Here is a 13,266-nt window from a genome sequence, read left to right on the forward strand (position 1 = left end):
TTCACCTTTCACCATCACTATCTTCTTAGTGCCGTGCAACTTTCGCCGGTGCACAAAACCTACCATTAGCCTCCCTCAAAACAGCCACCATACCTACCTACTATGGCTTTTTCAAAGTCATTCGGAGATATATTGCCATGCAACTACCACCATGACATGTGCCACCACGTCTACTTACCTTTGCATGATCGTAAGATAGCTAGCATGATGTTTCCATTGATGTCTATGCCATGCTAGATCGTTGCCACGGTACACTACCAAAAGCATTCCATATAGAGTCATAATTGCTCTAAGTTTTGAGTTGAAAGTGTGATGATCATCATTATTGGAGCATTGTCCCATGCGAGGAAATAAAAGAGGCCAAAGAATCCCATAAAAAAAGAGGCCAAAGAGCCCACCAAAATAACTAAAAAAAATGAGAGAAAAAGAGAGAAGGGACAATGCTACCACTTTTTCCACACTTGTGCATTTTGAGCACCGTGATCTTCATGATTGAGAGTCTCTCGTTTTGTCACCACCATATAGCTAGTGGGAAATTCTCATTATATAACTTGGCTTGTATGTTCCAATGATAGGCTTCCTCAAAAATTGCCTTAGGTCTTCGTGAGCAAGCAAGTTGGATGCACACCCACTAGTTTTCTTGAAGAGCTTTGACTTACTTGTAGCTCTAGTGCATCATTTGTATGGCAGTCCCTACTCACTCACATTGATATCTATTGATGAGCATCTCCACAACTCATTGATATGCCTAGTTAATGTGACTATCTTCTACTTTTTGTCTTGCAACCTCCACCATACTCCACACCATATATAGTGCTATAACCATGGCTCACGCTCATGTATTGTGTGAGAGTTGAAAATGTTTGAGAAAGTAAAGGTGTGAAACAATTACTTGGCCAATACCGGGGTTGTGCATGATTTAAATTCGTTGTGCAATGATGATAGAGCATAGCCAGACTATATGCTTTTGTAGGGATAACTTTCTTTTGGCCTTGCTATTTTGAAAGTTCATGATTACTTTGCTAGTTTGCTTGAATTATTATTGTTTCCACGTCAATAGCAAACTATTGTTTTGAATCTAATGGATCTGAACATTCACATCACATAAGAGGAATTACAAAGGACACCTATGCTAGGTAGCATGAAAGCATCAAAACTTCATTCTTATCACTTCCCTACTCGAGGACGAGCAGGAGTTAAGCTTGGGGATGCTTGATACGTCTCAAACGTATCTATAATTTTTGATGGTTTCACGCTGTTATCTTGTCTTCTTTGTATGTTTTATGTACCTTTTTATATATTTTTGGGAACTAACTTATTGATTCAGTGCCAAGTGCCAGTTCCTGTTTTTCTGTGTTTTTGACTCTTTTCAGATCTGATTTTGGAACGGAGTCCAAATGGAAGAAAAACCCCAAAATGATTTTTTCCCGAACGGAAGAAGTCCAGGGAGACTTTGGGCCAGGCCAGGTGGGCCCCAGGGAGCCCACAAGGGCCCACTCCGCCACGAGGGGGGAGGCGGCGGTGGGCAAGCTTGTGGCTTCCCTAGCCGCCTCCTGACCTAGGTTTTGCGCGTATATATTCCCAAATACTCCGCAAAAAATCAGGGAGCCTCGAAAATACTTTTCCGCCGCCGCAAGCTTCCGTTTCCACGAGATCTCATCTGGAGACCCTTCCCGGCGCCCTGCCGGAGGGGACTTTGGAGGTGGAGGGCTTCTTCATCATCATCATCGCCCCTCCAATGACTCGTGAGTAGTTCACTTCAGACCTACGGGTCCGTAGTTAGTAGCTAGATGGCTTCTTCAATCTCTTGGATCTTCAATACAAAGTTCTCCATGATCTTCATGGAGATCTATCCGATGTAATCTTCTTTGGCGGTGTGTTTGTCGAGATCTGATGAATTGTGGACTTGTGATCAGATTATCTATGATATATATTTGAGTCTTTGTTGATTTCTTATATGCATGATTTGATATCCTTGTAAGTCTCTCCGAGTCTTGGGTTTTGTTTGGCCAACCAGATCTATGATTCTTGCAATGGGAGAAGTGCTTGGTTTTGGGTTCTGCCATGTGGTGACCTTTCCCAGTGACAGTAGGGGCCGCAAGGCACACATCAAGCGGTTGCCATCAAGGGTAAAAAGATGGGGGTTTTATCATTGGTTTGAGATTATCCCTCTACATCATGTCATCTTGCTTAAGGCGTTACTCTGTTCTTATGGACTTAATACACTAGATGCATGCTGGATAGCGGTCAATGTGTGGAGTAATAGTAGTAGATGCAGAAAGTATCGGTCTACTTGTTTCGGACGTGATGCCTATAGAAATAATCATTGCATAGATATCGTCACGACTCTGCACAGTTCTATCAATTGCTCGGCAGTAATTTGTTCACCCACCGTCTACTTGCTTTCATGAGAGAAGCCACTAGTAAACACTACGGCCCCCTAGTCTATTCACATCCATCGTTTACAACTCCACTTTTACTTTGCTTTGTTACTTTGTTACTTTCAGTTCTCACTTGGCAAACAATCTATAAGGGATTGACAACCCCTTCATAGCGTTGGGTGCAAGCTTTTGTGTTTGTGCAGGTTGGTGAGATACTCTTCCGCCGGATTGATACCTTGGTTCTCAAACTGAGGGAAATACTTATCGTCGCTGTGCTACATCACCCTTTCCGCTTCGAGGGAATACCAACGTGCCGTAGTAGGAGTATTTCTGGCACAATTGTCAGGGGTACACAGCAAACATCAAGCCACCACCTATGACACGCAAGGCAAACACAAGAAAACGACAAAAGAAGTCAATGCAAAGACCAAAGTAAACCAGAAAATCCCAAAGCAAGGCGAACTGGTAGGACAAAACATTAGAACTCAGGGAACAGCGATAGTACCGCTGCTCAAGCGACAGTAAAAATTTACTACCACTCTAGTAGCGGTAGTACCGTCCTGCCAGCGGTAGTACCACTGCTCAAGCGGTTGTAAAAAATTACTACCGCTCTGACTACGGTAGTACCGCTCCAGGAGGAGCGGTAGTACCGCACGGGCAACGAAGTGCCAGATCTGACAAGGGAACTTGTAGATCCGGTACGACCGGAGACCCAAACCCACATGTTGCAACCTACAGAGAAAAGTTTCTACCACACAAGTACTCTCCAACCCTCCTTGCATGAGAAGATGGTGCCATGAAACTATGAACGAACACACATGCCCCTAACCCTAGATTCAAGAAAAACCAGGCAAGGAGAAGGGAACGAGGGGCAATACCAAGGTCCATGGCACGAGGAAGAGGAGGGAGACGATCCCACCAAACGAAATCAGAGGAGAGTGGTCGGAGAAGGAGATCTGGTGAGTCCCTCCGACAGCATCTTGTGAGGAGAGAGAGAGAAAAAAAAAGAGATACACGAGATGGATGGGTATGGGGGAGAAAGAACTGCCCCGTGCCCTAAAATAACCCCCCATGGCCCTGGCGGTGCGGTAGTACCGCTTGGCCAGCAGTAGTAAATTTTTACTACCGCTAGTTGAGCGGTAGTACCGCTTGTCCAGCGGTAGCAAAAGTTTAATGTCGTGCCTGGAGTGGTAGTATTGTGCCCCTTTTGACAATAACACATTGAACCTTGGCCCCTTTTATGAAAACACTTTGAACCTTGCCAGAGGAAGAGAAAAAGCACAGGAAAACTCAAGGGAAGATAAAAATAAACACGCACACAACTTGAACACAGAACAGAATCTTCTGACGAAGAGAGGGCGATGGCCGGAGCCACCAATGTTTGAGACAAATGGAATGACACCACGAAGAATTATCCTTGGGTTCATGACCACAGCTCGTCTTTGAAGCACAAGTGCCATCAAAAATGGCTAATGTGAAAAACATGATCAATTTATGCATAATGGGGGAGGGAAAGTTCATTGAGAGAACAACACTCCCCCTATGTCCATGCCTACACCTAGAGCAAAATATAATGATGAGTGAGGTGTGGTGTGCCTAGTTTCAATCCACATTACTTGAATCAATGACATTTATCTCATGCCTTAACTCGCGAAACCTTGCTTCATCTAGAGGTTAAGTGAAAATATCCGCAAGTTGCTCTTGAGTGTTGATGAAGAGGACCACAATATCTCCTTGCTTGATATGATCTCGAATGAAATGATGATGAATATCAATATGCTTGGTCTTGCTATGTTGCACCGGATTGAGAGATATCTTGATGGCATTTTCATTGTCACATAGAAGAGGCACTTTGTCACAAGTGACACCGTAATCATTTAAAGTTTCTGTCATCCATAATAATGGAGCACAACAACTTGCGGCAGCTACATACTCAGCCTCGGTGGAGGAAAGTGCACACGGTTTTCTTTCTTTGAACACCAACTTACCAAAGAGCGACCAAGGAATTGGCATCCTCCAGAAGTTGACTTCCTTCCAACACGGTCTCTAGCCCAATCCGAGTCAGAGTAACCTACTAAACTAAAGCTTGGTCCTTTGGGGTACCATAAGCCAAAGTTTGGGGTATGAGCCAAATATTGAAAGATTCGTTTGCCTGCCGCATAGTGGCTTTCCTTTGGCGCGGATTGAAACCGTGCACAAATTCCCACACCCAGCATGATATCTGGTCTAGATGCACAAAGGTAAAGTAAGGATCCAATCATGGAGCGATATACCTTTTGATCCACTACTTTACCATTGGGATCATTATCGAGCTTGCATTTGGTTGGCATGGGAAATTTGACCGGCTTGACGTCCTCGAGCTCGAACCTTTTGAGCATGTCTTGAGTGTATTTGGCTTGTTTGATGAATGTTCCTTCTCTTCCTTGTTTGATCTCAAGCCCGAGAAAGAACTTAAACTCTCCCATCATAGACATCTCAAACTTCTCGGTCATTAGTGCAACAAACTCTTCATTGAAAGATTCGTTAGGAGAACCAAAAATGATATCATCAACATATAGTTGGCATATGAACAAATCCTCTTTGACCTTTTTGGTAAAAAGTGTGGGATCAATTTTCCCAATTTCAAACCCATGATCTTGCAACAACTTGGTAAGGTACTCATACCACGCACATGGGGCTTGTTCAAGGACGTAGAGTGCCTTATTGAGTTTGTATACATGAGTGGGGAGCTTGGGATCCTTGAATCCCGGGGGTTGTTTGACATATACCAACTCATTTAAAAGACCATTAAGAAAAGCACTCTTCACATCCATTTGTTGCAATTTAAAATCATGATGAGAAGCAAATGCAACCAACATGCGAATAGATTCAAGGCGAGCGATAGGAGCAAAGGTTTCACCGTAGTCGTTACCCTTGACTTGGGAGTAGCCTTGAGCCACCAGTCTTGCCTTGTTTCGAATGACAACACCATTTGCATCCTGCTTGTTCTTAAAGATCCATTTGGTTCCAATGATAATATGTTACTCCATTCGCCTTGGCACTACTTCCCAAACTTGATTGCACTCGAAGTTGTTAAGTTCATCATACATGGCTTCAAGCCAATCCTCATCATCGAGCGCATCATGTACCTTTTGGGGTTCAACACACGAAACAAACGCGTGATGCAAACAAAATTTTGATAATTGTTGACGAGTGGTTACCCCCTTATTCAAGCTTCCAAGCAAATTCTTGAAGATATGTTGTCGAACCCGGAGCCTGTTAGCTATCCTTGCAGCGCGGTGCTTCAAGACTTCCCTACTTGATAATTTAGGAGTGTCTTCTTGAACATCTCGAGCAACGTCTTGAGCTTTCTCACTAGTTTGCCCTTGATCTTGTGGTTGCACTTGATCTTGAGCAAACTCGGAGCCTTGAGCATGATCTTGGACATCATTTTGTGCAACACCATCTTCATGAGGTTGATCTTGTCCTTTATCTTGTTCATCGGGTTGAGGGCCTTCACTTTGTTCTTCGGAAGCGTGTGGGTCTAGCAAGGGTGATGGCTCCACTTGAGTAGAGCATTGTCCTTCTCCTTCGGCCACCAGGGGTTCCTCAATGAGGAGTATTTGACCAATCCCCATTCTTCTTATGGCTTGAGGAGGAATTTCATCACGTACATCACAAAGACCACTTTGCTCCACTTGGGAGCCATTATTTTCATCAGACACCATGTTACACGTATCCTCAATGAGTCCGGTGGACTTGTTGAGAACATGGTAAGCATGAGAGTTTGTAGCATAACCAACAAATATGCCCTCCTGAGCTCTAGCTTCGAATTTAGACAAACGAACACTTTTCTTGAGTATGAAACAATTACAACCGAACACCCAGAATTCCTTGAGATTGGGCTTGTTCCCGGTAAGAATCTCATATGGATTCTTGTTCAAGCCTTTGTGGAGGTACATCCGATTGGATGCATGACATGCAGTGCTGATGGCTTCGGCCAAAAGTTGTACGGAGATTTGAACTCCACCATCATGGTTCTTGTCACATCCATCAATGTCCAGTTCTTCCTCTCTGCCACACCATTCTGTTGGGGGGTATAGGGTGCTAAATATTGGTGCTTGATCCCCTCGTCACTAAGGAACTCATTCAAGGTGTAGTTCTTGAACTTGGTGCCGTTGTCACTTCTAATCATCAATATCTCTGCTTCATGTTGACGTTGAGTCTCACTCCCACAGAGCGGTACTACCGCCCACAGAGCGGTAGTAAAAAACTACTACCGCCCCGAGGGCGGTACTACCGCCGGCACCAACGGTACTACTGCTGGCCCTTTTGCACATACAAGGAAAACATGGTAGGAGCTCCATTTGAAGCAAGGGAAAGGTGGTGCAATAGAAATGTGTACGTGTTGATTCCACCCAAACCTTTCCGAAGCGGACCCCCTCTTAATAGTACGGCTTTCCTACGACTCAAATCCACCAAAGAGAAACGTAGAAAGCAACCGTCTTTGAAACACTTCGAGGGGCATCGAATCGTCTTGTGCCTAGTCATGAATTATCTGAAATTCTCAATGCACACGATTAGTCCGCACAGGCATTGTCCTCAATCACGAAAACCACCTAGGGAGAAATATGTCTTAACAGCTTGGGACAGATATTTTTTTGGGAAAGTGTCTGAGTATTTTTGGTGGCTATCTCTAAGCACTTGAGCAACAAATTCATCATAATACCTCATCCCCTTTTAATAGTATTTGCTTTCCTATGGACTCAAAGTGATTTCTCACAAATATAAAATGTAGAGTCTTCTAGCTTGAAGCTTTAGCCAATCCTATTTGTTAGGGCATATTTCTCTCTAAGTGGTTTTAGTGATTGATGGCAATGCCTGTGCGGACTAATCGTGTGCATTGAGCATTTCAGATAATTCATATCTAGGCACAAGACGATTCGATGCCCCTCGGAATCTCTCGAAGACGGTTGCTTTCTATGTTTCTCTTTGGTGGATTTGAGTCATAGGAAAGCCGTACTATTAAGAGGGGGTCCGCGTTGGAAAGGTTTGGATGGAATCATCACATACACATTTAGTGCACCACCTTTTCCTCGCTACAGTGGAACTCCATCCCTAGCTTTGATGCTTATGCAAAAAGGTCAGCGGTAGTACTGCTGGTGTCAGCGGTAGTCTAAGAGCGGTAGTAATTTTTACTACCACTCCATGAGCGGTACTACCGCCCTCAGGGCGGTAGTAGTTTTTTACTACCGCTCCATCGGACTTTTTCGCATACTCCCCCCCCCCCCACAGTAGTAGGCACGGTGGTATTTTTTTTACTACCGTGGCTGGTGAGATGCAGAGTGGTAGTACAACTCTTAGGAGCCGTAGTACCGCTCCTAGCAGCGGTAGTACCGCTCCAGAGCGGTAGTACCACTTGGCTATTGCTGTGGTGGGTGGGTAACGGTTGGATTTTACCCCCACTATATATAGGTGTCTTCTTCCTCTAGAAGCTCACCTCTTACCTCTCCAAGCTCCATTGTTGCTCCATAAGATTATTCTTGCCCGATCTCTCTCCCTAGCCAATCAAACTTGTTGATTTTCTAGGGATTGCTTGAGAGGGCCTTGATCTACACTTCCACCAAGAGATATTTTATTTCCCCACTAATCCCTTGCGGATCTTGTTACTCTTGGGTGTTTGAGCACCATAGACAATTGAGGTCACCTGGGAGACACATTCCATCATGGTGAAGCTTCGTGGTCTTGTTGGGAGCCTCCAAGCTTTGTGTGGAGATAGCCCCAACCTTGTTTGTAAAGGTCCGGACGCCGCCTTCAGGGGCACCAATAGTGGAATCACGACATCTCGCATTGTGTGAGGGCGTGAGGAGAATACGGCGGCCCTAGTGGATTCTTTGGGAGCATTGTGCCTCCACACCGCTCCAACGGAGGCGTATTTCGTGTCAAAGGGAAGGAACTACGGTAACACATCCTCGTCTCCACCGGTTCCACTTGCGGTTATCTCTTACCTTTACTTTGTACTTGTTATTGTTGTGGTGTATTCTTTGCTTGCACTTGTTATCCTTGTAATTAGCATCATATAGGTTGCTCACCTAGTTGTTCACATAGATAACCTTTTGTTGCTAACGCTAATTTGTTAAGACAAGTTAAAAATTGGTAGTTGCCTATTCCCCCCCCTCTAGTCAACCATATCGATCCTTTCAATTGGTAACAGAGCCACGCCTCTTTATTAAGGGTTTCACCATCGGAATAGTATGGTTGACGATGGTGAGGTTTGGCCCGAAGGGTCCGAGGCCGTGGAGGTGGTTTCGGTCACACGAGACGATTTGAATGAGGCCATGGCTTCACTCAAGACGTCCGCGATGACCGAAGTCAAATGCATGCTTAAAGAATTACTTGAGGGGATGAGGAATTCTATGGACCCGTTGCTTGTGGCTAAACCCACCTCATAGGTGTCAGAGGGCAATACCGACAAGGACGCGGCTAAAGGTACTCAAACTTCCTCCCCTCATGACAAGAATGGGCCAGGGACTTTTGCCTCGGTTCCCCCTCCCCCGGTCTATGGAGGGCCGGTTCCTACACCACATATTAATAACCTAGGACCTCCTCCAAAACTTGTTAAAGGCGATTTCGCTAATTGGGGTTTTTCCATCAAGTCTCATTTGAATCACAGCTCAACAAATCTTTGGAGAATCATCGAGGAAGGCTTTTACCCTCATGATCCCAGGAACCTTACTCCAAGAGAAGAGGCGGACAACCAATACAATCATTTTGCGTTGTTCATCCTTCAATCCGCAGTTCCACCAGAAGAACTCCCACACCCGCGCCCCTTCACTCATGCAAAGGATTGTTGGGAGCACATCATGGTGTTGTACAAGGGGAGCTCAAGCATTCAACGGTATAGCTTTGAAGTGGTCCTTGATCAGGCCGATGAGTTTGTGATGCTAGAAGATGAGGACCCCCGTGATCTCTATCGAAGGGGACTGCCCTTGCTGTTGCTCTCCAAGACCATGGGAGCAAAGATACGGATGGCACGTGGATCAAGCGCAAGTTTCTCAATGCCATCATGCCTTTCAACAAAGCCATGTCTTCCGTCATTCGGCAAAGACCATATTTCCACTCCTTGACCTGAGGCGAAGTGTTGGATGAGTTCATTGCTATGGGTATTATGAACAAGACTGCCGACAATGCCCTTGCTCGTGTTCGGTCAAAAATAGCATCACCCAACCTTGCCTTAAAGACCAAGGCCATTGTTGATGAAGAAGAAGAGGAAGAAGATGGCTGCCCCGAAGACACAAAATACGCTTATCATGAGCACATGGCTCTTGCTTCAAGGCAGTTTTGGGGAAACAAAAGAAACTCAAGACCCAAGTTCTCCAAGGACAACTCAAGTGGGTCCAAGAACAAACAATCAGTACGGACATGCTACAACTGCGGCAATGTGAGTCACTTTGTGGTAGATTGTCCTTATGAGAAGAGGGAAGACAAAGGGGGCAAGCTCATTCGCAAGGACAGGCCCAAATCTTTCCCTAGCAAGAAGACCTTCACCAAGAAGACTCGTCCAAGGGGCTTGGTGGCCCATGAAAAGTACACCTCCGATGATGACGAAGACGATACAGGCCGTGAGGGGATGGCAACGGCCACCGTCGCCATTGCCACTTCCTCCCCCAAGGTATCTCTCTTTGGTGCCACCAACGAGAACCGTATCGCCAAGTGCCTCATGGACAAAGGTATCAATAAGGAGTTTGCTTCCGGTGGAGTGTCATGGTTGCTCAATAGTGGAGCAACAAATCATATGACCGGGAGCAAGGACTTGGTGGTGGATGTGCATCCAATACCATCTATGCCCACCCATGTCCAATTTTCTGATGCTTCAACATCTTAGGTAATGGGATTTGGTAAGGTGGTCATCTCTCAAGATTTATCTATAGTGAAGGTCATGCTTGTTGAGTCCCTTGCATACAATTTGCTTTCCGTTCGTCAGCTTGCAATTATGAGCTTTGTCACATTCTTTAATCTTGATACTGTGGCCCTTTTGTGGAGCAAGACTCTTAAAGTAGCCTTTGTTGGATATGTTGAGAACGGTCTCTATGTAGTGAACTTTTCAGAGTGACCTACTAAGATCACGATTTGTCTAATGGCTAAGGTTGATGTGGTTTGTCTATGGCATCGCCAACTAGCCCATGTCAATATGAGATCTTTGCAAAGTCTCCTCAAAGGGGAACATGTTTGTGGACTAACAAATGTGAGTTTTGCCAGAGACCGTGCTTGCAGTGCTTGTATTGAAGGAAAGCTTCATGAAACAACTCACCATCCCACAACTGTCATCTACTCTAAAAGGCCTTTGGAGCTCCTTCACATGGATATCTTTGGTCCTCCTTTTGATAGTCTTGGGGGAAGAAAGTATTGCTTGGTGATTGTGGATGACTACTCAAGATACACTTGGGTATATTTCTTCAAGAGGAAGAGTGAGACTCAATAAACTATCATTGACTTTGCTAATGAAGCTCAACGTCAACATGAAGCAAAGAAACTGATGATTAGAAGTGACAACGGCACTGAGTTCAAGAACTACACCTTAAATGAGTTCCTTAGTGACGAGGGGATCAAGCATCAATATTCAGCACCTTATACCCCCCAACAGAATGGTGTTGCGGAAATGAAGAATCGGGCACTGATGGACTGAACCATGATGGCGGAATTCAAATCTCCATACAACTTTTGGGATGAAACCATTAGCACCGCGTATCATGCATCCAATCGGCTCTACCTCCACAGAGGCTTGAACAAGACTCCGTAGGAGATTCTTACCGAAAACAAGCCCAACCTCAAGTACTTCCGGGTGTTCGGTTGTAAGTGTTTCATACTCAAGAAAAGTGTTCGTTTGATTAAATTTGAAGCTAGAGCTCAAGAGGGCATATTTGTTGGTTATGCTACAAACTCTCATGCTTACCGTGTTCTCAACAAGTCCACTGGACTCATTGAGGAGATGTGTAACGTGGAGTTTGATGAAAATAATGGCTCCCAAGTGGAGCAAAGTGGTCTTTGTGTAGGTTATGAAATTCCTCCTCAAGCCATAAGAAGAATGGGGATTGGTAAAATACTCCCCATTGAGGAACCCCTTGTTGCCGAAGGAGAAGGACAATGCTCTACTCAAGTGGTGCCATCACCCTCGCTAGACCCACATGCTTCCGAAGAACAAAGTGAAGGCCCTCAACCCAACGAACCTGATCAAGGACAAGATCAACCTCATGATGATGGTGTCGCACCAAATGATGTCCAAGATCATGCTCCAGATTCTGAGCCTGCTCAAGATCAAGTGGAGCCCCAAGATCAAGTGCAACCACAAGATCAAGGGCAATCTAGTGAGCAAGCTCAACACGGTGCCCAAAGTGTTCAAGCAGAAACCCCTCAATTATCAAGTAGGTAAGTCATGAAGCGTCGTGCTGCCAGGATAGCCAACATGCTCCGAGTTCGACAACATATCTTCAAAAATGTGCTTGGCAGCTTCAATAGAGGGGTAATCACTCGTCAACAATTATCAAACTTTTGTATGCATCACATGTTTGTTTCATGTGTTGAACCCCAAAAGGTACATGATGCGCTCGATGATGAGGATTGTCTTGCATCTATGCATGATGAACTTAACAACTTCGAGCGCAATCAAGTTTGGGAATTAGTGCCAAGGCAAACGAAGGAACATAATGTCATTGGAACCAAATGGATCTTCAAGAACAAGCAGGATGCAAATGGTGTTGTCATTCGAAACAAGGCAAGACTGGTGGTGCAAGGCTACTCCCAAGTCGAGGGTATCGACTACGGTGAAACCTTTGCTCCTGTCGCTCGTCTTGAATCTATTCGCATGTTACTTGCTTTTGCTTCTCATCATGACCTTAAATTGCAACAAATGGATGTGAAGAGTGATTTTCTTAATGGTCCATTAAATGAGTTGGTATATGTTAAACAATACCCGGGATTCGAGGATCCCAAGTTCCCCACTCATGTATACAAACTGAGGAAGGCACTCTACGGTCTTAAACAAGCCCCACGTGCGTGACATGAGTACCTTACTGAGTTATTGCAAAATCGTGGGTTTGAGATTGGGAAAATTGATCCCACTCTTTTTTTACCAAGAAGGTCAAAGGGGATTTCTTCATATGCCAACTATATGTTTATGATATTATATTTGGTTCTCCTAACAAATCTTTCAATGAAGAGTTTGCTGCACTAATGACCGAGAAGTTTGAGATGTTGATGATGGGAGAGTTGAAGTTCTTTCTCGGGTTTGAAATCAAACAAGGAAGAGAAGGAACCTTCATCAAACAAGCCAAGTACACTCAAGACATGCTCAAGAGGTTCGACCTTGAGGACGTTAAGCCAGTCAAATTTTCCATGCCAACCAAATGCAAGCTCGACAATGATCCCAATGGTAAAGCCGTGGTTCAAATGGTATATCGCTCCATAATTGGATCCTTCCTTTACCTTTGTGCATCTAGACCTGATATCATGCTGAGTGTGGGAATCGGTGCACGGTTTCAATCCGCACCAAAGGAAAGCCACTATGCGGCAGTCAAACAAATCTTTCGGTATTTGGCTCATACCCCAAACTTTGGCTTATGGTACCCCAAAGGAGCAAGATTTAGTTTAGTAGGTTACTCTGACACAGATTGGGTTGGAGACTGTGTTGGAAGGAAGTCAACCTGTGGAGGAATCCAATTCCTTGGTCGTTCTTTGGAAAGTTGGTCTTCGAAGAAGCAAAATTGTGTGTCACTTTCTTCCACCGAGGTTGAGTACGTAGCTGCCGCAAGTTGTTGTGCTCAATTATTATGGATGATGCAAACTTTAAAGGATTATGATGTCACTTGTGACAAAGTGCCTCTTTTGTGTGACAATGAGAGTGCCATGA

This window comes from Hordeum vulgare, chromosome 5H, assembly GCF_904849725.1.
Source record: "Hordeum vulgare subsp. vulgare chromosome 5H, MorexV3_pseudomolecules_assembly, whole genome shotgun sequence".
Lineage (NCBI taxonomy): Eukaryota > Viridiplantae > Streptophyta > Magnoliopsida > Poales > Poaceae > Hordeum > Hordeum vulgare.